Below are 24,971 nucleotides of genomic sequence, written 5' to 3'. Positions count from 1 at the left end.
GGAAACACTTGGGACACAGGTGAAATGGATGAAGAACCATATCAAACCTTGAAAAGGCACATACTCAGGTGCCCAGCGTCGATTGTGACGTCATATCAAACGAAGAAGAAGAATTGTGAAGTCAATCGTGCAAAATAAATAAATAAATGTTAATTGTGACGTCATTCGTGACTTCATAGCACCGTGTCCTGTCATTGGTTGACAGACGTTATTGGTCATGATTGGTTGGTTGACAGACAATACATGTCGTTATTGGTTGACAGACATTGGTCATTGTATCACGTTATTCTTTTTATTACTGCCAATTATTGTGCGATTATTATTATTATTATAAATATGCTGTTATCATTATTCTGAGATATCTTTGGAAAAAATGGCATGATAAGGTGGAACAACACTTCAGCTGCGATATATACACCTTTCCAACACTGAAAAAAGCAATAAAATGGCCGTAACTTGGGAACCGCTCGTCCAATTGATATCAAACCTTGAAAAGGCACATCCGCGGGTCCCCGGCAATATTCCTGGCAAGTTTCAATCAGATTGGACTGGTAGTCGTCGAGAAACGGCGGTCGCAGAAGACAGACAGACACACACACACAGAGATTGCTGGAATTATAGATAAACTCGTGCGGGCCCGTAGGTGCGTGCCCGTTGGTGAGTGCCAGTATGTGCAGCCCTCACTCGCCTCCTCTCTCAAACCTCTTTAAACATTTATTAAAATATAATTGTATATTTAAACCTCTTTAAACATTTATTAAAATATAATTATATATTTAAACCTCTTTATACGTTTATTCAAATATAATTTTATATTTAAACCTCTTTAAACTTTTATTAAAATATAATTATATATTTAAACCTCTTTAAACGTTTATTAAATATAATTATATATTTAAACCTCTTTAAACGTTTATTAAAATATAATGATATATTTAAACCTCTTTAAAATATGATATATTTAAACCTCTTGAAACGTTTATTAAAATATAATGATATATTTAAACCTCTAAACGTTTATTACAATGTAATTATATATTTAAACACTCTATTACACAAATCACTTTCATCATACTTCCAAAAACCTCCAGTTTTCAGGGTGTGTTCAGTTGGTGAGTTTGTTGTGGAGAGCTCGCCAAGTGGCTTAAGCACTCAAGCAAGCACTCAAGCAAGCAAGCACATTGGTTGTCCTCTATCGCTCTGCTCATAATTTCTATGTTGTTTCCTAATCTTGGGAGAATCCCAGAAAACATGACCTCACAACCCTTTGCTTTCATGACCAATGTTGTTCAAACTTGTCACACAGATAAAGAATGATGGCTCACGTGCACACATCATTTTATTTCGAGATCAGATCCAAGATGGCCAACTGGTGGCCATTTTGTTACTTGAACGTGTCCCCAACCATTTCTCAGAGATGGTAACCAACTGGAAGACTGGTGGCCACTTTTTGTCATACATACATATGGGCCAGCCCTTCAACTCCTTCAGCAAAATTAGTAAAACAACGAGACAGTACCCGCCCGTAGGGTGGGGAAGGAATGAGGGGAGGGAATGGAAAGGCAGTGTTCGGGTTAGGGTTAGGGTTAGGGTTGGGGTTGGGGTTAGCGTTAGATAACCATAACCCTAACAACTAACCCTAACCCCAACAGCTTTGGTATCTCATTGTATCCAACGGTTTGGCCGTCTATAAAGGACAAACAAACATGAAAAATTGACGTTTCAGTCAATTTAGGACGTCATAACTCGAAAACCGGAAGTCGGAAGTGAATGTCGTCAATCAACTGTGTCATTTAATTTTGATTATCTGTCGAATGGCGTTGGTCCCTTCTCGATCGGATGAAATTGACCCGGTGACGTTGACCCCTTGACCTTTGACCTTGATCCCCCGATGTTTGTTCTCATGTCCCAAGGATCACTCATGCCAAATTTCATCTCATTCCATCCAACGCTTCGGCCGCCTATAAAGGACGAACAAACATACATACAAACATATTCTATCTTTTTAGGATAGCAGATGGGACAATCGGGGCTTTGACATTTTGTGTCGCTTCAGCTTGCTTTATATTAATTCAATGACACAAATCATCTGTCATCAAAGTTCAAGAACCTCCATTTCTAGAGGACGTACTTCACTTTAAATAAAGGTTCAACGGTGTGGTGCATAAGGATGATGTTCTCGACTGCTGCTTACCCATCGTTAAATTTATCATTTTATTGAAAGTAAAGTCGGATAAAGGTGAAACACCAACAACATCACGGAGGGAGAAAGTACATGGAGACAAGATGGACATACAAGAGATACAGGCAACGATGAGGGATAAGGGAAAGTGCAAAGGGTGGACAAGATGGATACATGAACAAAATTTTTGGGAGGGTTTAGGGTCATTGAAAGGGTGCAGAAAAGATCATGATTTTGGATTGGGGGTGCGGGGGGGGTGATGGTGAACAGCTGTTTTGAAGACCTGGAGGGAAGAATGACATTGATTTGAGTGAGAAAGATGGTTCCACAGGTGGTGAAAAAAAAGGAACGAATGAGTAGAGGTGAGCAGTGATCCTGGATTTAGGTCATCTCAACAGAAGGGGTTGTTGATGGACCGTGTGTGCCACACAAACCTTGGGGGGGGGGGGTGCTCTGGGGGAAAAATACGAAAGAGCAGAGGGCACAAGACCAGAAAGGAGGCAGAAAAGAAGAATCATGGAAGATGCCCAGTCCCAGGAGTTTCAGTGACTGAACTTCCTCAACAGGATTCTGAAGAAAGTGGATGAGGGAGGACGGGGGTGGAGGCAGTTACCAAACAGTACTTTCGGAGAGAGATCGTGTGAATATGATATTTGTCAGGAATGAAAATCATATTCCAAGTGCATGACCATCTTGTGATTTTGTCAATGTCTGAAGAGAGGGTCAGCAAATGGGTTTTGAGGATTTTCCAGAGTCAGAGATATCATTTTTGAAGATTTGGAAGAAGATGGAGGCCAGGAACACTGCCTTGGAGCACTGCAGCCTTGACAAGGAGAAGAGATTAAAGGATCTGTTGAGAGCCACACGTTGACGACGAGAGGAGAGGAAATCAGGAAGCCAAGTGTGGAGTTGACCTTGGATGCCATTGGCAAAGTATTGTCGTGTCCAGTGGGTGTAACCCCTTACCTGGACGGATGGCAATGCTTCTCCCTTCGACTCAACTCGATGGATGCCAGACAGTATGAAAACCATGAGATATTTCCAGAGAGACTGCCGTGATCTCATATCTGACATTGAGGGCCTCCATCCATTGTTGGGAGGCCGATATTTTTTAGATCAAGCCTATCAAATGAAGCAACACTTCCATTCATTCAGATTTGCACGACTCATCGTATTTCAAAACACCGTGCCACAAACCGGTCCCTCAACAATCTCTGCAAGCAAATGTAAAACATGCAGCCATTGATTACAATGCCAACCATACATCAGTTGAAGTGGTAAATACGCCTGGATATTAGATGTATAACTTGAGTGTTTTGACATGACTTTAATTTCATTTTCAAGATCTTTTATTTCCATCACTCATATTAATTGGTAAATATGAAAATGAATTGTCCCAAGTGGAACAGATGCTCGTTTCCCAATTTAGGTCTGGCATAGTTGGGCTTCATTCGGTGAAGGTTGGGGGGAGTGGGTTTAGGGGATTTAAAGGGACTGACAGACATCGTCATCACTTTAAAAACTCTTCCCGACTTCGTCGGAGACGAGCTAAAAAATGGATTCCACTGTTGAGGTGATGTCATTTATCCGTGAAAATATTGTGAAAAATCAAACAAAGTTATCAAGCACTTCCTTTGGACACCGAGCTCTGCAGATTCGATTGTTTCCTCTCCAGCAGTGAATACTTGTAAATCCTGAAACGAGAATCCATGTACATGGCAATCAATTTAGTGAACATTCGAGATCTTTCAGACAAGTTCAGTTACTGTATAAACGTATCATTCAACAGTGACTGAAGTCTTGTCTCAAAAAAAAATTCAAGACTGATACTCACTTGTCATACACAAAACCAGACACCCCATCCCTGTGCTGATTATTTTGGTTCTCCAGGTTATTCTCCAGGTTATTTGTGTCCTTTCCCCAGCAGAGGATGAGAAATCCCAAAGTTCTGGATTTCTTTGTGTTTCAAGGTTCCTTCCAAGGTCTTCAGTGTGGAAATTAACACCTTGGACACACCAAGCATCAAAAGGAAGAAAGGTTAAGGATACCGTTACTTTGGTTCCTCTTAATATCGAGGAATACTCATTGTTTCACAAGGGATACTCCAACACAAATGTATTCCATTTTCAGTAATATCAAAACTCCATTGGAAAGTCCATTATCATGGTGGATTCTTTCACTGAGTCTTCAGCACATTTCGTACTTCGACACAAATGCATGGTTTTATCACACATCAACCTCTCTTGGTTGGAGGCCGAGTCATTGTCAGCGTGCAACCAACACAGGAAGATCGGTGGACTCCATTTTCAATCATCTTATTCCACCCACCATCTCCCACCCATGTCTAATCATCCATCCCCAGCTCCAACAATGCTTCGCCACCCCAACATTGAGGTCTTACAAAAACTCTCACCTGGTTAACCTCTACAAGGCCAAACTGAATGCTCACCTTCCATCCTTGATACTACTTTTCTTTCTGTAGTGTGTGTAACTGTCTGAGTGGACTCATGCTCTTCCCTTCCACTTTTCCCAAGACTGATGATGTCCATCACCACCTTATTACTTTTCCTACACTCACTCCCGATCTCTAATAATGCTGCTACCATCCCACCCACATGGGTTTTCCCCTCACTGCATTCCCTTTCTCATATTGCAATGGATTTATGCATTTTCCTTTGTATTCTCGATGCATACTCTGCTCTGCCTGGCTGTCAGACCGATTCATCAAAGGTAAATATTTTATTTATCACCCTTGATCAAGTGAAATGAATCGAAAATCTAAAACATGTGGTAGAAAGGTAGAGTGGATTACCAGGAGGTTGTGTCATTGGGTGTAGTGCATGGCAACATCGCTGCTGAGGTTACGGTGTCCATCAACTCGGCAAACACATTGGGGGTACCCTGAGTGAAAAACAACACTGGGAATCTGTTCTGTTTGCGTCGTATCCTGGCAGACAATGACGTGAAAATTAAAGCAGGTATGACAGCAAAGGTTGTTCAAGAGGGGAGTCCCTTCAAGCATCAAGCAAAACATCCCCTCCAAACATGTGGATGAGTGTCTGTGAGTGACGACAAAGTTGAGTCTCACCATTTCTAACAGCAAGTAACGAGTACGTGGCTCTGCAACCCCAAGTAACCAATTCTATTGGAAGCACGTTTATATTTTTAACTTTGGACTCAATGATTACACACAAGAACATACAGCGATTAAAACTGGTGTACAGTCGCTTTCGCTACTTCACTGGATCTTAAAATTGGTTGGAATTGACTTGGAGCTTCCAATAATGAAGGATAACGAAGGACCCCCAGGAAGAATAATTTATTGATACCTCTGATGTCATACATCACATGCTATGGCAGTAATAATGTATGAAAGGAAAAAATTTGGACATCTTCTTCCCCAAAACCATCCAACAAAATTTTTTTAACTCGTCACATGTCATCATCTCCCCATGGGGTATATCAGGTGATAACCATGACATCATCGGTGAAGTGGTATTCAAGCCAGAAGTTGAATCAAAATCTGAAACTTCATACATCTGATCGACGATGTGATTCAAGAATTAAATTTCTGATGTCATCAGTCACGTGGTCTGGTCACCATCTTAGTTTAACTGAGAAAACAATTTTAAAAAACCTTCTTCAGAACCGCTTAACAGAGCTGTGAATCACAATTGTGCATGTCCACGTGTAAATGAAGATTAATGTTCGTGTGTTTGTGCGTGTACACACGCCGCCACATCCACATGTCATCTCCTCATGTACGTGTGGATTTGTTGAACAATATTGATATGTATTAACATGAGGAATTGTACAAATTATATTGTGATTATTCCTGTATTTGTGGACATTAAACGTCGTTATTATTCCATTTTGCTTTCCCTAAAAACCTCAACTCATCCCCTAATTTTGTAATAGTCCTGTCCAGTTAAATATCAGGGAAAATATTTTCAATCGATTCATTACATCACAGTGCTGTCGTTCTTTGAGATGAAGTATTCCCTTGATGTACTCACAAGTTGATGTGATTTGTTAGAAAAGTGAGATCCCACCCCCGGGTCCCCTTGATGGGTTGTGTGGGCCCATGTTATCTGGGGGCTCCATGCAGTGCATAGGTTGCATGGCCCTCACTCCTCTTTCCGGGCCCACGTTGATCTTGGGTCCAAGGCACGGGTCCTGCGTGCCTGTGCATTAATCCGCCACTGCACGCAGGTGCCAGCCGCAAATGATGACTCATCTCAGCTCAAGAGCCATGATTGCTTGAAAAGAAACCCACGATAACAAAATCGGAACATAGTAGATTGCCCACAATTGGTTGAAACCCACCACATTTCAGGGTTCACTGTGGAATATGTGTAATATGTCATGAATCAGAGATGCATGATCACAAATCAAATATGTGTGGATATAATGTGTATAATATGTGTAGAAATCATAATCGTGCGTGTGTTAATCAAGATGTGTGTGCGCGCGCGTGTGTGTGTGTGTGTGTGTGTGTGTGTGTGTGTGTGTGTGTGTGTGTGTGTGTGTGTGTGTGTGTGAGTGTGTGTGTGTGTGAGAGAGTGTGTGTGTGTGTGTGTGTGTGAGTGTGTGTGTGTGTGTGTGAGTGTGTCTGTGTGTGTGGAACTGTGGAATATGTGTAATATGTCATGAATAAGATATGTGTAGAAATCATCATCGTGCGTGTGTTAATCAAGATATGTGTGCGTGTGTGTGTGTGTGTGTGTGTGTGTGTGTGTGTGTGTGTGTGTGTGTGTGTGTGTACACGCCGCCACCACCAGATGTCATATACTCATCTCCACTTGCAAGTCTTTAAGACTGAATGGAACATTCCGTGGTCCTGAAGCATCCACCTTCACACCAACAAGGAACCACAACACATGCACCAAACCACAGATGAATCCGGAACCAAAAGCAAAATCCCAGCTTCCATCCTGGAATTCCAAGGGTAATGACAATCTTGGAGATAGCAATGGTGGTGATAAATTTACTATCAGTGTTGCAAGACATAACAACTTGGTTGAGTAATGCAAATTCAGTAAGTAAGTAAATAACTAACTAACTAACTATCTGAAGTAAAAGCAAATCAAAGACGGTTGGCCCTTTTCATCATTCCCATCTGATCTTAAGGCTCATGATACGGCAATGCCAGGTTTGAATCCCATTTGCTTTTTCTCCCTTTTCATTATCTACAAACGTTCTTGTAAATCGATTTGAAAGTGCATTATCCTCACCTCTTTGTCCCACGTGTGATTTATGTCCAAGCTCCACCTTGGGTCTTACATCAATTTGAGTCATTATTTCATATGCAGCCTGTGGCTGCTGGTTGCATCAATGCTGAGAGTGTGGCGGTGCCACTGATGCATTGCCCCTGTTTTCAGTAAGCTGGTCCTCATTTCGCTGACCTCGGAAGGAAGACAGGCTGAATCAACCCACCTGGTGTTATTTAATGAGACGATGGGCTCAAACGCAAGTCCCAAAGATCTTCAGTCAATCGTTATTCAAAAATATATAAATATCATTAATATACACGAAATATAAAAGTGAAATGAACAGACTCACTTTCAACTGCAAAAGCCACTTTATCTCAAGACTCAACTTTATATTGAACGTTATCTCAAGATCCATCAAAATATCTCCTGTTCTCCCTCCGCTTCAATCGGTTCATCTAACCAGATGCTTGTCAAAGTAGACATCTCTCTGGCTGTTACGACAGAACCTCCTCAGCACCGTGGAGTCTGGCATTTCACTCAGGCCGACTGGCAGGGACTTCAAGCAGCCATCAAGCTTCTAGAATCTAGACTGGTCTCCCATCTTCACTTCCCCCGACATCAACTCGTCCTGGGAATTTCTTTTTGAGAAATTCTCTCTCTCTCTCTCTCTCTCTCTCTCTCTCTCTCTCTCTCTCTCTCTCTCTCTCTCTCTCTCTCTCTCTCTCTCTCTCTCTCTCTCTCTCTCTCTCTCTCTCTCTCTCTCTCTCTCTCTCTCTCTCTCTCTCTCCCCCCTCTTTCCCCCTCCTCTCCCCCCTCTCTCTCTCTCTTTCTCTCTCTCTACCTCTCTCTCTCTCTCGCTCTCTCACTCTCTCTCTCTCCCTCTCACAGCTCAAATGAGCTAAGGTCCTCATCCTCTTAAGGGTGACGTCATAAAAACGAATATGACATCATTGTGATGTATCAGGTTTGCGATAAATTATCTGTCCTAATGCCCGGCTTGATTCCCGCAAACAAAATTCAAACAGCTTGCCGAGTTTCGGACATAATGGTATCGGCGATTACCATCAGCGGCGATATTATGACGTCAACTTTTTTTCTTGGAAGAATTTCCAAAATCAGAGATGGTTCCTGCCTGCGCGTGGGCTTTCTGCATATACACAGTAAGTTTCACGAAGATCCGATGAAAACTCTGGGTTGTGAAACAAAAAATGTCAAAAAATAGGAATGACGTCATAAAAAAGTGAGAGGACGTCATAGTGATGTATCATATGTGCGGTAACTCATCTCTGCTAATGCCCTGTTCGATTCTCGCAAACAGCATTCAAAAAGCTTGCCTATTTTCGGCGATAATTTTTAAGGCGATTTCCATTTGCAGAGATATTTTGAATTCATAACTTTTTTTTCTGGGAGGAATTTTCAAAATCTGAGATGGTTACTATCTGCGCAGGGTATTTTTATATATATATATACGCCAAGTTTCGGGAAGTTTCGATGAAAACGGTAGGCTGTGAAACAAAAAAGTGCACAAGAAGATGATGAAGAACAACAACGTGTGTAAGACTTAAAGATCCTCCACGAGGATCTCAAAATGAACAGATTTATCCCATCTCGTCTTCAGTTGTCCTACCCTTCCTCCCGCCCATGGTACACTGAAGCTTGTGGCGAGGCAGTTGTCCTGAAACAACTTGTCTTCACCTCATGGAAGGCTAATCCAACTGAAGGCAATCTCGGTTCCTTCCACAAAGCTCGTAACAAGCGTGTCTACCCTCAGGAGAGCCACAAAACAACATCTTTTAAATCTCAAGTCTGAACTCTCAAGCCTGTTTCCCTCCTCCAAAACCTGTTGGCATCTGGTTCAGTCTGTTTCTGGTGTATGTTCCCCCTCCCTCCCCTCCCTTACCTCAAATGGCCGCACAGCTGACAATGCACGTGATAAAGGCTGAATGCCGAAACTCTGTGTTTGCTTCTAAATCTTGTGTTCCAAACCCATCGCTTTCTGTACCCACCTTACCCAGTCACAGTGAGCTGTCCCTGGACTGTGTGTCCTTTTCTCCTGACAAGGTGGAGAGCTTGCTTTCAAACTTTGACTCAGATTCTGCAACCGGTCCAGACGGCATCAGCCCATGTATCCGAAAAACCTGCTCCTCTGCTCTTGCTCACCCTCTCTCTGTTCTATTCACCCTCACATTTGCTCAAGGTCATCTGGCATCTGCTTGGAAATCAGCAAACATTACCACACTGCATGAAAAGGTGCAAAAACATATCCCTGCAATGACAGACCAATCAGCCTTCTCCCAATCATGAGCAAGGTTATGGAATCCATCCTCGCTTCAGATGTTAAATCCTTCCTCTTTTCCAACGGCTTGATTTCCGATCATCAATTTGGTTTCAGACCAGGTCACTCTACCCTGGATATGCTGCTTCTGCTCTCCCAACAATGGATGGAGGGCCTCATTGCCAGACAGGAAATCCGAGCCGTATCCCTAGACATATCACGTGCTTTTGACACAGTCTGGCACCCTGCCCTGCTCACCAAACTATCTTCCCATGGTATCCAAGGCCATCTCCCCACATGGCTCACAGACTTCCTCTCTTGTCACAGCCAATGAATGGCCCTAAATAGAGTTCTCTTATCCCCTCTTCCTGTCCAGACTGTAGGTCCTCAAGCTGGTGTTCTGGGCCCTGTTCTTTTGCTGGTTTTCATTTCACACTCTCACTATGTCTATCCGAAATGACCGTTTAGAAGCCCCCCCCCCCCCAACAATCAACGTTCTCAATAATCCTCTGAAAGAAGTCCTTTCCTTCAAGCTTCTGAATCTCACTATCTGCCATGATCTTTCCGGGGAAAGCCACATCTCTAACCTGGCCTCCAAAACCAGTCGCCAACTGGGAATCCTCCATCCTGCAAGGTGCTTCCTCAGCCCACCTGAGCTCCTGACCACACACAAAGCTTTCGTCCACAGCTTTATGGAGAACTGCTCTCATACATTTCCATGTAAAGAGATACTGCAGACCCACAAACTTGGTAAAAATATTTTTCACGTGACAAACAGAAAAACGAACCCAAACCCGACGTCCTCTCCTCTGGCGAGGGTAAAAATAGGAATTCACAAACACCTTCCTTAAACACCTGAAAAATCAATGATGTGAAATAATCAAAAAATATCAAAAACGTACCTCATGGGAAATAAAATTATCTTCCATTTTGACCTCATTCACTGTCATTTCATTCTTGCAGTCTCAGTCTTGTGGTATTCCGCTGTGGGTCAAAAGATAAATGATAGTGGATACGTGAGATGGAATGAACAAATGAACCCTGGCGTTGGTGCCCCCTACCAACCTCTCTCTCTCTCTCTCTCTCTCTCTCTCTCTCTCTCTCTCTCTCTCTCTCTCTCTCTCTCTCTCTCTCTCTCTCTCTCTCCTGTTCCTTTTGTTCAGTTGTGTCTTGATTCATTCTCCGTTCTTTCTCTTTCACGAGCCTTCACTCTGAATGACGAAAAAAACCTCTTCAGTCTTAAAATGAAACCAAGATTGACCTTCCCTCCATCCACTCATTGTCTTCCTCGGTGTTATCTCGACCTTGGAGCATGATGATGAAATGATGGGAATTTTATGCCAAACCAAGCAATTGTTCCACCTGCTGGAATGAGACAGAAAAGTGTTCCAGCAGTGGGACCGTTCATGGTGTGAATGAGGCACGAGTTTCTCTTTTATTTTGTCCTTCGTGCTGTTCCCTCCAGTTGAAGATGGCTGGTTGTTCATCATCACCTAATGGTGAAGCTCGTGGCAATTCGAATCATTTCTTTCATCTGTATAACCAACATCGTCTGTCCCAGGTATGTTTATTCATCCCCACATTAATATGCACACCTCACGGTCTGATTTTCCACTTTCCTAAACAAACGAATAAATTATAAAAACACAATCAGTAAACCTCTTCCTCCATCAAATATCTTGTGCAAAATATTCCAAAACATTTATTTTTCTAATGGGACCTCACCTTGAGAACATACCACCGATATGCAAGAAACGTGTTCAGGTCGTCCCTGCACCCCCCTCCAAGGTGATGTGTCGATTGTGTGACTTCAACATACCGAGCGAAGTACTCGTCCGGGAAACTCGCCCGAGCGTCTCTGTCAAGGTCTGAGGTGGGAAACAGGTGGCAATAAATCACGGAACGAATGTTCTCTGAATATTGTTTTCAGCAAAACCTGAGTGATTGTGAAACACAAATGAATGAGAGAAAAATATCCACTGGGAAAAGCAAAGAACCTGGAAAAGATAAATTATAAACAACACTGGAGAACTCCTTATGTGATGAGGAAATAATCTATTTTCTTGGAACAAAAGTGTCCGTCCGTTTATTTATAAAAATGTCTGTTTTAAAAACTCGTCTTTCCCGCAGATGAAGAGGAAGAAACAGGACTTGGAACTTCAACATAGCAGTTCCAACGGTGAGATGGGAAGAACCCTTTAAAGTAAAGGACGACGTCGACGACGACTACTGCAACTACTACAACGATGACGACAACTTCAACAACTACTACTGCAACTACAACTTCTACTTATAAAAGATCCTTTTTTTGTGTTTCACTTACTTTAACATCCTCACTGAGAATCACAGATACCCGTGCAATATGTTTGTGAAGTACAACCAGCTATCTTCTCATTAATGTAGTAATAAATACAAGCCTTGTCATAATAAACAAGGAAGTTGTAAAAACACCAACTGGTAATGTTCCATCACTGACGGTTACCTCAGCAGAACATCAACTGTTCAATGCGACTTCGACAGAGTGCACAGCGGGACCATCCCAAGCGGTGACGGTACATTTCTCGCAGGCACCACACACAGAAAAAGTGGTCACAGGGATGACACCTGTGTGGAGCAACTGCGATGTCTTGGCAAATGGAACAGGTGAGATTCTGCAGATGCTCCTTCTTCTTCTCCTTCTCTATTATGTTTGATTCCACCTGTAATCGCAAAATACAGAAATCACTCTCATGGTCGTGGAACACTTGTGTGGAAATATACTATTTCTATCCAGAAACATGAACAATCGCAGCATCATCGATATTCATAATTGGTGATACTTGATGATTGATATTTGACCAAATATTCACGTACGATTCAGGTGTGTGATGTGGAGGTGAATTGAGAGTTTTTAAAAGGTGAGTAGGTAAATAGAGGTAAATAAAGAAAAGGGAATGATCAACTGGTGAGAAGTGTGGAGTAAAATGAAGGGGTTTGGAGGGGGATAAGAGTGAGAGATATTTACAAGAAATTACCAGAAACCATTAACCAAAGATAGAATTGTTCAATGTTCTTGTGGATTTCCACATGTTGTGTTCGTCTTGGATATCAAAATTTCTCAATTTTAAAACAAAAACACTTTTTGAAATAATAAAGGGTTAAATAAAAGATCAAACATCATCACAATGTTGAACATCTTTAACCTTTATTTTTATGAGTTCAACACGTGATCTTGAACCCGAATACCAAAGTGCAAGATTTTCAAAATTCATGAAAGACTCAGCAATGGCAACTTGGCCTGAAAAACCAAAATGGACGATCATACAAGGAGCTGCTTCTTCAACCCCTAAATAAAGCAGAACCTCCACCATCGCACCTCCCCCACCCCCTCAACACACACACACACACACACACACACACACACACACACACACACACACACACACACACACACACACATACATACACACAAACACACAAACACACACAAACACACACAAACACATACAAACACACACACACACACATACATACACACACACACACACACACACACACACACATACATACACACAAACACACACAAACACATACAAACACATACACACACATACATACACACACATACACACAAACACATACACACACATACACACACATACATACACACAGACATACACATACACACAAAAACACACATACATACATACAAACACACACACACACACATACACACACACACACACACACACACACACACACACACACACACACACACACACACACACACACCCTCTAACCCAACATACTTTTAATTGTTCACAATTGTTTTCTTCCTCTCTGTTCTTTCTTGACTTCCTCCCTTTGCTGAACCACTTCCGGATCTTCCGGAAAGGTTTTGATTTTTTTTCACCAACTCTCTCCCCCTGTGAAGACGAAGGAGCTGAAGAATTGTTTTCCATCTCAACATCTTCGATCTACGGGATTAGTAAGGAACACACAAACCACATGTGATGAGTAAATTAAACATTCAAACTCAAGATCTTGATGAATAAACCAACAGGTTGATCAAAATGGTGAAAAATCCTTCACCCTTGGCATTCCAAAGATGGTTTTACATCAAAACTCATTTTTACTATTTTGTTTGTTTGGATAAAAGGGAGGGCTGGGGGGGGGAGGGTGAATTTGAGGTGATTGTTGGTATTTTTGTGTATGTAATATGTAGACTTCCCCCAAAGGTTTGTCATGTCCAGGTTCGGTTGTGTGATTTGATCTATGAGTTGTTGTGCTGCTGTGTCCAACCAAATCAGATACAACCATTAATAAATTAAATAAATGTGAAAGTAAAAGGTTGTAAAGTTTGTAAATGAACTCATCCCACGTTAGATGGTTACCATTCATCGTTGTTACGGTGAAGTTAACTTGTTACCATGAACTGTTGGTAAAGAGTATAAAATGTAAATATCTGACGTGAGTGATGAGTGTTCGATGTTCTTTCATGGATTTATTTTGTTATCTTTTAACATTCCCAATTGGTTGTTATTGTTACTGTAACTGTAACTCACTCCGTGGATGATGGTGCGGACGGTTTATCTGGTTCTCCACGTTTATTTAGATTGTTCCGTTTACCCTGAACAATGGTTATGTTGATGGACGAGTGAACAACGAACAGGAACAGTCGATAATGTTCGGATTTAATCGGCAGTGAAAGAATCACGAATGAATAACGAAGATCTGTTCCGACAGCTTGAAAGAAAAGAAAAACCCGATCGAGTTCCCACGTCAACTATTTACACATGTGACGAATCAAACTAGTGACAGAACAGTAAGTGAAGGCCCATTATCGATAAACCAATTATAATTATTACCTCAGGATTCTCCTCTTCGTTCCTCCTTGTATTTTTCCTCCTCTTTCCACAACACCACATCGTGTTTCCTTCTCTGGAAGTTTACAAGAAATGGTTCTTACAATCGAGAAAGCTCCAGAAGGTTCGAACGTCGTGGACGACAAGTGGAACAACACGGCCACACGACCCGCTCAAACCAACGACGTTCAGAACTGGAACAACAAAGCTTTGTGTGTCACAATGGGAGGGGGCGGGGCTTCATCTCCATGGTTACCATCAACAACAACAGTGTATCGAATAAACAAAAACACTGATGACGTTTCCTTACATATTGATTTTGGGAAACATGGATTTTAAATAAAAAATTAATCGATTTCTATTCGGATCGTGAGAGAGGATCAGTTTTCCCTTCGTCATTTTCCCGTTTTCTCATTTTATTTCATCAAAGCCTCGTGTTGGCTTCGTGGTTAGGATGGTGGCTTGGGATCCCAGGGTCCTGAGTTCAAGCCCCGTTGGCTGCTGAATTAACACCAGGGGGTTGACTCAGCCTGTCATCCTTCCGAGGTCGGCAAAATGAGTGCGTGTACTGGTCCTGGTGTATGCCCCGGTTAGAATAGGTGTACCATATCCCTGTGTGTCGTAAGAGGCGACCAGGGTTGGCGTCAGGAAGGGCATCCGGCCATAAAACATTGCCTCAAGAAAAAGCCAAACCCCTGTGCAGCAGGGAAAAATGGCTGTAAAAACGGTCATTTTTTTTATATATTATTCATTTCATTTCATCCCGACCGCGCAGAGAGCAGTGAGATACCATGGTTACCGTCTGTGTGACGATCAAACAAAGTGGGAAATCAAACTTACTGGTTATCAGAGGGTTATGGAGGAGTAAATAACAGGAACAATAACAAATGTAACATGTTCGGTCGGGTGGTGTAACAGGCGATGGGTAACATCGCGGTGAAACCCGGAATTTATTAATCTTTTTTTAAACGTCTTTAAACATATATTAAAATATAATTATATATTTAAACCTCTTTAAACGTTTATTAAAATGTAATTATTTATTTAAACCTCTTTAAACGTTTATTAAAATATAATTATATATTTAAACCTCTTTAAACATTTATTAAAATGTAATTATATATTTGAACCTCTTTAAACGTTTATTAAAATATAATTATATATTTAAACCTCTTTAAACGTTTATTAAAATGTAATTATATATTTAAACCTCTTTAAACATATATTAAAAATATAATTATATATTTAAACCTCTTTAAACGTTTATTAAAATATAATTATATATTTAAACCTCTTTAAACGTTTATTAAAATATAATTATATATTTAAACCTCTTTAAACGTTTATTAAAATGTAATTATATATTTAAACCTCTTTAAACGTTTATTAAAATGTAATTATATATTTAAACCTCTTTAAACGTTTATTAAAATGTAATTATATATTTAAACCTCTTTAAACATGTATTAAAATATAATTATATATTTAAACCTCTTTAAACGTTTATTAAAATGTAATTATATATTTAAACCTCTTTAAACATTTATTAAAATGTAATTATATATTTAAACCTCTTTAAATGTTTATTAAAATGTAATTATATATTTAAACCTCTTTAAACATATATTAAAATGTAATTATATATTTAAACCTCTTAAAACGTTTATTAAAATGTAATTATATATTTAAACCTCTTTAAACGTTTATTAAAATGTAATTATATATTTAAACCTCTTTAAACGTTTATTAAAATGTAATTATGTATTTAAACCTCTTTAAACGTTTATTAAAATATAATTATGTATTTAAACCTCTTTAAACGTTTATTAAAATAATATGGAATACGCAAAGCCGAGAAGCGAACGTAGAATTCTTCTTACATTCGCTTCTTAAATATATATCAAATTAAACAGTCTTTTTGCTCTGAAAAAATAAATATTACCTCAACATTACCTTCACAACGACAACGACACCGCCAAGAACAGGATCTCATCTAAAAAAATTAATATTACCTCAACATTAGCTTCACAACGACAACTACACCGCCAAGAACAGGATCTCATCTAAAAAAATTAATATTACCTCAACATTACCTTCACAACGACAACTACACCACCAAGAACAGGATCTCATCAAAAAATTAATATTACCTCAACATAACCTTCACAACGACAACTACACCGCCAAGAACAGGATCTCATCTAAAAAATTAATAATACCTCAACATTACCTTCACAACGACAACTACACCACCTGGAACAGGATCTCATCTAAAAAAATTAATATTACCTCAACATTACCTTCACAACGACAACTACACCGCCTAGAACAGGATCTCATCTAAAAAAATAAATATTACCTCAACATTACCTTCACAACGACAACTACACCGCCAAGAACAGGATCTCATCAAAAAATTAATGTTACCTCAACATTACCTTCACAACGACAACTACACCGCCAAGAACAGGATCTCATCTAAAAAAATAATAATACCTCAACATTAGCTTCACAACGACAACTACACCGCCAAGAACAGGATCTCATCGAAAAAAATACTGGATTGAACGTAGAATTCTTCTTACATTCGCTTCTAACTTTACCTATAACTTGTTCACAACTGTAAACGCAATTTCCGGTTACTTCGGCCTGGATTCGGGATCAGCGATCAAATAATGTCAATCACGATTAAAAATTATTTTTTGATGATGCGGGAGATATCTTTATTAAAATCAGTGGAGGAAATATACACCATGTCTGATATTGTTTGGGTCTTTCATGTCTCCGACGATGCCTTTGTCTCCCGGCATGTATCATTCGGAAACCGAAAGTATCATGACAAAACCGGAAACAAAAAAAAAACAGAAGCAAAAAACAACCGGAAGGAAAAGGGTCAGAAGCAACGACACGGATTCGAAATCGTCAGGGGTATTGTGTTGTTATTGTTTTTTTTGTTGTTGTGTTGTTGTTGTTGTTGTTGTGTCCTATTCTATCATGTGCACGCGTTCAGTATGAAGCTCACTGCGTTCGCTATAATTGTATATTTAAACCTCTTTCAATGTTTATGAAAATATAATTATATATTTAAACATCTTTGAACGTTTATTAAAATATAATTATATATTTAAACACTGTATTACACAAATCACTTTCATCATACTTCCAAAAACCTCCAGTTTTACAGGGTGTGTTCAGTTGGTGAGTTTGTTGTGGAAAACTCGCCAAGTGGCTGAAGCACTCAAATAAGCACTTCGCGAGAAACCGTTCATAAGGAACGGCCGGCTTGGCGAGCGCCAGCTTCCTGCTTGGAAAATGAACACACCTGAGCACTTGGAAAGAATTAATTATTTTATTTTATTTTTACAATCTTTACTCGTCCCCGTTGGACTTGGTTCGATCAGGGGTCCAAGTCCTTTCGATGGGGGTCTACTCCACGGACGGTGTCCCCCAACGTACTGGGTTGGGGTCTCTTGAAACAAGGAAATCCAACACAGGTGGAGGCCATTCAGCCCATCACACCTGCACGAACACCACACTAATTTATCTACACAAGATTTAAGGAGGAAAAAGCAAAAAAAATGTTTTTAATTTATGAAATAATGTTGTTTTTTTTCTTCCCCTCGGGGGTGGAGGCATGCGATTCGTTAAAAATCCACAACATCAAACACACAACCCTCCCCCTACCCCCCCCCCTTGACAAGACCCCCACCAACAGCGCTCTGGACACATACACACAAACACCCATCAATGCTCAAACTACCTAAAAGTCAAACCAACATCCCCATACCCCTGAAACTCTATAACTTCCAAGGTACCGATCTAATTCTAATTTAAACTTATCGACTGTTTCTGCTGCCACAACCTTTCAAGGGAGACCATTCCAAGCATGAACTACTCTCTTGGTGAAAGTACCCTGTCTTACTACCGTCTTAACTCTCCTCTTCTTTACTCCCAGGCTATGGCCCCTGGTCCACCCACTGTCTTCTCTATTAAATTATTAATCTGCACTTATTTTATCGATACCTTTCATTTTCTTGAACATCTCGATCATATCTCCTCGAAACCGCCTCCTTTCTTGGTGAAAGCCCTGTCTCCTTCAGCCTCTTCTCAAAGCTGAGTCGAGCTCGGCCTGCAATCAATCTATTGGACCTATTCTGAACCCTCTCCATGAGAGTGATGTCCTTCCTGAGTTGTGGTGACCAAACCTGCACAAAATATTCCAGATGAGACCCTCACTAAAGTCCTGTACAATGTTAACACCACCTCTTGTGATTTATAAATGATCCCTCTCCAAATACAACCTCAAACCCTATTTACTTTCCCAAGAACTCTCTGGCACTGTGCTGCCTTCTTCCCTCCCATATCTATTACCACCGCCAGATCCTTCTCCTGTGTGACGCACTACAAAATTTCCCCTTGCATCCTGTCATCTCTATTTTCATTGTTCTTCCCCATCCCCAACACCTTACACAAGCTCAGGTTAAATTACGTCTGCCAGTCGATTGCCCAATCCATACAAGTATCAATACTTTCCTGTATCTGATCATCACCCCCTCTGCTATCCAGCTCACCTTTAATCTTTGTATCATCTGCAAATTTGGAAAGCTTACTCTTTCCCCATTGTCCAAATCATTGATGTAAATAATGAATAATAATGGTCCGAGTAATGATCCCTGATCTACCCCGCTACTTACACCCTCCCAGCAAGACATACTCCCACTCACAGCCACTCGTTGCTTCCGACCACGAAGCCAGTTTGCAATCCAATTCGCTACCTGACCAACCACTCCACAAGCCCTCACTTTGGTTACAGCCTCCGATGTGGTACCTTCTCAAATGCCTTCTTCATGTCCACATATACTTTGTCCACTGCGTTTCCATCATCCACCCAATCAGATACTGCTTCATAGAACTCTAAAATATTTGTTAAACAGGAACTACCTTTGGTCAACCCATGCTAATTACCTTTAATTAGTTTGTATTTGTTTAAATTGTTCCTCATCTCATCATTAATTCATGTCTCCAACACCTTCCCCACAACTTAAGTCAAACTAACCAGTCTATCGTTTCCCAATTCTTCTCTGGATCCTTTCTTAAACAATGGCATTACATTTGCGACCTGTCCAAACTCCTGGGAACGATTGAAAATATCCTTTCACATTTTGCTTTCCTGCTCAGCAACCTCCATCAATAATCTCAGGTACATATTATCTGGACCGGAGCCTTATCGACTCTGAGATTACCTTGCTCTTCCTTCACTTCCTTCCCTCCAACCTGGATCTTCTGTAAAAGTCCTTCTTCACCTCCTTGATAGATAGTCTCAGATGTTGGCAATTCTCGTGACTGTTTTTGTGTCAAAGTTGAAGAAAAATACGTGTTTAATAAGCCTGCCATCTCACTTTCATCACTAACCTCTCTCCCGGTGCTATTCCTCAATGGGACCACACTGGTCCGAACCTGTTCTTTTCCCTGGATGTATTAAAGAATGCCTTGCTATTGTGCTTAATATTCTGAGCTATGTCCTTCTCATTCTGTGTTACTTCGATAATTATATAAATCTAACTCCAGTCCTGTTATATTAAACGTAATAAATAAATGACTTCTGCTTCTCCTTAATAGCTGTTCCTCATCTCGCCACTCAACCACCCTGGTGTCTTTCTTCTTCTAATTTTACACCTCATTGCAATGTACTTACTCTGCACACTGCACATTTGCTCCTTGAAGGTTTCCCTTTTCTCTGGTGATGATTGTCCTGTTGTTAGAGTATCCCAATCTACATCACCCAATTCTCTCCTCATCCCCTCAAAGTTTGCCTTCCTGAAATCTAATAGCCCTACCCTACTATCCTGAACTCTAACCCTGAACACAATCTTTGCACACACAATGTTATGGTCACTTGCTCCAAAATGCTCCCTGACCTCCACCTCCTCCACCAGATTGGGATCGTTACTGTAGATACAGTTACACAACGTCAGTACAATTTCAGAACATTTATTCACATACAAGACATATTTATTATGTGCACATAGGAGTTTCTGAACAGACAAACATTCCAGAAATATCAATACAATTGGAGAATCTTCGTCTTTATATCATTTTCAGGAAGACAGTTTTTTATCATTTTCTGGCACTGATGCCAGTTCACCCGGTCTTGACAATTTCCAGGTGAACCTGATCTTCAGTTTTCTTTGACAGCTCCTGCTTAAGTGGTTGGAACACATGTTCAAATCCAGACATTTTAATCACACAGAATGCCAGAATGACGTCAAACACCAATTCTAATGGCCATTAAAACAGGTTTCCATCCTATGTCAGTGAAAAAGTTAATCTGCTTCTCCCAAAACTGGGAAGATATATTATCTTGAAGCGACTGGAGCTTCGTGGAGACATCTGGACATTTTCTTAAATCCACATTCCAAGTTGTTTGTGTCTTTTATGAAAATTATTTACATAGCTTTACATGACAGGCAATTCTTCTTTATATTCAACTTACTGGCAAAGTTCAAGCTCTTTACACTTTCAATATACAGGTGATCTTTTTGTACAGAGGAGAAATATAATTATGTTCATTCCAAATGGATTCATACTTAAAACATCATATCATATTTTAGTACTTTTTATTTCAGGATTAATATATTTTATTTTAATATCAAGTTTTAATCATCATCAATTTATTTATTTTATCACCCACAAATCCATAATGATAAAATGTATCTTCATGACTAAAAGGAGGTCGAACACTGCACTCCCACTCGTGGGCTTATCGTAAAACTTGGTTAAAAAGCAATCCTGGACGAAAACGAGGAAATCCTCATCCACTCTGCCCTTTCCCTGATCCTCCACCCAAACTATCCCTGGCAAGTTAAAATCCCCCATAATCAATGCTCTTCCCTTACCACATGCCCTCCTGAGTTATTCACGTACTCTTCCTTCTCACCCGGAGCTTTATAAAATCATCCTTCCAGTATTTTCCTGCATTCACAATGTCTAATCTCGACCCAAATTGAATCCTCAACATTTATTCCTTCCTTAATGTCAGCCCTTTCTCTTGATACAATGCTGTCCTTTACCCAGGTTGCTACTTCTCTTCCTCCTATTCTCTCCTTCCGATCACACCGATACACCTTGGAGCCTTCGAATCCTGTCCTCCAGTAACTCTCCTGAAACTATGTCTCACTCACTGCAACTATATCGTACACCTCGCTATCTATTTTGGCTTCAAGGTCTTCCATCTCATGATTTAAACTTCTGGCATTGGTGGAGAATATATTTCACTTTTCCCTTCCTGAAATTCTATTTTCGTGCCTGTACTTACTCATCACAATTGCATCATCTGTTCCTTCCTGAATACCTTCCCCACCCTCCGCTTACCTAAAAAAGCCTGAATTCCTTTCTCAATTCCTACTGCAAACCTTGCTGCCCCCTTTCTATTTAACATATGACCATCATTCTGGAAACACTGCCTTTGTCCCCGAAATGATTCCCACTAATGTCAGGTGTTGACTTAATGGTTTGGGCGATGCGCTTGGAAACCGGGCGTCCTGAATTCAAATCCCACTCAGCTGTTTAATTAATACGAGGTGGGGTGAACTCGGCCTGTCATCCTTCCGATGTCGGCAAAATGAGTATTAGCATCCTGGTATCCTGCATCGGAGTGGCGACCCGTCCATGATTGTGCCCAATAGCCAATGAGACTGCTTAGGCAGCACAAACACTCTGCACAGAGTCTGGTTCCGATGGATGGATTCCCACTGCTTCTTGAATGTAAAACCTTCCTTCCAGCCATTGTTGTCGTCTATCGCTCTGCTCATCATTTCTATATTGTTTCCTAATCTTGGGAGAATCCCAGAAAACATGACCTCACAACCCTTTGCTTTCATGACCAATGTTGTTCAAACTTGTCACACAGATAAAGAATGATGGCTCACGTGTGCACCTCATTTTATTTCGAGATCAGATCCAAGATGGCCGACTGGTGGCCATTTTGTGACTTCAACGTGTCCCCAACCATTTCTCAGACATGGTAACCAACTGGAAGACTGGTGGCCACTTTTTGTCATACATACATATGGGCCAGCCCTTCAACTCCTTCAGAAAAATTATTAAAACAATGGGACAATCGGGGCTTTGACATTTTGTGTCGATTCAGCTTGCTTTATATTAATTCACTGACACAAATCATCTGTCATCATAGTTCAAGAACCTCCATTTCTGGAGGACGTACTTCACTTTAAATAAAGGATCAACGGTGTGGTGCACAAGGGTGATGTTCTCGACTGCTGCTTACCCATCATTAAATTTATCATTTTATTTAAACAAAAGTCGGATAAAGGTGAAACAACAACAACAGCACGGAGGGAGAAATTATATGGAGACAATATAGACATACAAGACATTCAGGCAATGATGAGGGATAAGGGAAATTGCAAAGGGTGGACAAGATGGATACATGAACAAAATTTTTGGGAGGGTTTAGGGTCGTTGAATGGGTGCAGAAAAGATCATGATTTTGGATTGGGGTGGGAGGGGGGGAGTGATGGTGAGCAGCTGTTTTGAAGACCTGGAGGGAAGAATGACATTGATTTGAGTGAGAAAGATGGTTCCACAGGTGGTGAAAAAAAAAAGGAACGAATGAGTGGAGGTGAGCAGTGATCCTGGATTTAGGTTATCTCAACAGAAGGGGTTGTTTATGGACTGTGTGCCATGCACAAACCTTGGGGGGGGGGGTTCTGGGGGAAAAATACGAAAGAGCAGAGGGTACAAGACCAGAAAGGAGGCAGAAGAAGAATCATGGAAGATGCCCAGTCCCAGGAGTTTCAGTGACTGAACCTCCTCAACAGGATTCTGAAGAAAGTGGATGAGGGAGGGCGGGGGTGGAGGCAGTTACCAAACAGTACTTTCGGAGAGAGATCGTGAGAATATGATATTTGTCAGGAATGAAAATCACATTCCAAGTGTATGACCATCTTGTGATTTTGTCAATGTCTGAAGAGAGGGTCAGCAAATGGGTTTTGAGGATTTTCCAGAGTCAGAGATATGACTTTTGAAGATTTGGAATAAGATGTAGGCCAGGAACACTGCCTTGGAGCACTCCAGCCTTGACAAGGAGAAGAGATTAAAGGATCTGTTGAGAGCCACACGTTGACGACGAGAGGAGAGGAAATCAGGACGCCAAGTGTGTTGACCTTGGATGCCATAGGCAAAGTATTGTCGTGTCCAGTGGGTGTAACCCCTTACCTGGACGGATGGCAATGCTTTTCCCTTCGACTCAACTCGATGGATGTCAGACAGTATGAAAAGCATGAGATATTTCCAGAGAGACTGCCGTGATCTCATATCTGACATTGAGCTGCCGTGATCTCATATCTGACATTGAGGGCCTCCATCCATTGTTGGGAGGCCGATATTTTTTAGATCAAGCCTATCAAATGAAGCAACACTTCCATTCATTCAGATTTGCACGACTCATCGTATTTAAAAACACCGTGCCACAAACCGGTCCCTCAACAATCTCTGCAAGCAAATGTAAAACATGCGGCCATCGATTACAATGCCAACCATACGTCAGTTGTAGTGTAAATACGCCTGGATATTAGATGTATAACTTGAGTGTTTTGACATGACTTTAATTTCATTTTCAAGATCTTTTATTTCCATCACTCATATTAATTGGTAAATACGAAAATGAATTGTCCCAAGTGGAACAGATGCTCGTCTCCCAATTTAGGTTTGGCGTAGTTGGGCTTCATTCGGTGAAGGTTGGGGGGAGTGGGTTTAGGGGATTTAAAGGGACTGACTGACAGACATCGTCATCACTTTAAAAACTCTTCCCGACTTCGTCGGAGACGAGCTAAAAAATTGATTCCACTGTTGAGGTGATGTCATTTATCCGTGAAAATATTGTGAAAAATCAAACAAAGTTATCAAGCACTTCCTTTAGACACCGAGCTCTGGAGATTTGATTGTTTCCTCTCCAGCAGTGAATACTTGTAAATCCTGAAACGAGAATCCATGTACAGACATGAAGGCAATCAATTTAGTGAACATTCGAGATATTTCAGACAAGTTCAGTTACTGTATAAACGTATCATTCAACAGCGACTCAAGTCTTGTCTCAAGAAAAAAATTCAAGACTGATACTCACTTGTCATACACAAAACCAGACACCCCATCCCTGTGCTGATTCTTTTGGTTCTCCAGGTTGTTTGTGTCCTTTCCCAAGTAGAGGATGAGAAATCCCAAAGTTCTGGTTTTCTTTGTGTTTCAAGGTTCCTTCCAAGGTCTTCAGTGTGGAAATTAACACCTTGGACACACCAAGCATCAAAAGGAAGAAAGGTTAAGGATACCATTGCTTTGGTTCCTCTTAATATCGAGGAATACTCATTGCTTCACAAGGGATACTCCAACACAAATGTATTCCATTTTCAGCAATATCAAAACTCCATTGGAAAGTCCAT

The 24,971-nt window shown here is 40.7% G+C and overlaps 3 long non-coding RNA genes across 9 annotated transcripts in view; 1 reads left to right on the top strand and 2 right to left on the bottom strand.

The window, feature by feature from the left end:
• Positions 1 to 3,493: 3,493 nt before the first annotated feature.
• LOC147010072 (uncharacterized) lies at positions 3,494 to 14,709 on the bottom strand. 7 transcript variants are annotated; one of them, XR_015052916.1, is made up of 10 exons: positions 14,518 to 14,709; positions 13,459 to 13,626; positions 12,153 to 12,369; positions 11,396 to 11,538; positions 10,573 to 10,654; positions 7,417 to 7,618; positions 6,199 to 7,116; positions 4,995 to 5,083; positions 4,017 to 4,187; positions 3,494 to 3,876 (listed from the first exon to the last, which is right to left on the bottom strand). It is a non-coding gene; the product is annotated as an uncharacterized LOC147010072 (long non-coding RNA). The 7 variants fall into 7 exon arrangements; XR_015052919.1 differs by having other exon boundaries at positions 6,199 to 7,035; XR_015052918.1 differs by having other exon boundaries at positions 7,417 to 7,587.
• On the top strand, positions 10,887 to 12,049 carry LOC147010073 (uncharacterized). The gene is made up of 3 exons (XR_015052923.1): positions 10,887 to 11,231; positions 11,459 to 11,543; positions 11,801 to 12,049. It is a non-coding gene; the product is annotated as an uncharacterized LOC147010073 (long non-coding RNA).
• Positions 14,710 to 24,686: 9,977 nt separating the features above from the next.
• Positions 24,687 to 24,971, bottom strand: part of LOC147010071 (uncharacterized) — a 2,543-nt gene continuing 2,258 nt past the window's right edge. Inside the window, exon 3 of the long non-coding RNA XR_015053092.1 lies at positions 24,687 to 24,817. This is a non-coding gene — a long non-coding RNA (uncharacterized LOC147010071). The remainder of the gene's footprint in view (positions 24,818 to 24,971) is intronic.

The sequence above is a fragment of the Eptatretus burgeri genome, chromosome 17, assembly GCF_056783735.1.
Source record: "Eptatretus burgeri isolate ZD-2024b chromosome 17, Ebu_testis_v1, whole genome shotgun sequence".
NCBI lineage: Eukaryota > Metazoa > Chordata > Myxini > Myxiniformes > Myxinidae > Eptatretus > Eptatretus burgeri.
Note: the sequence above shows the minus strand (reverse complement) of the source record. Positions and strands in the feature narration are given on the sequence as shown.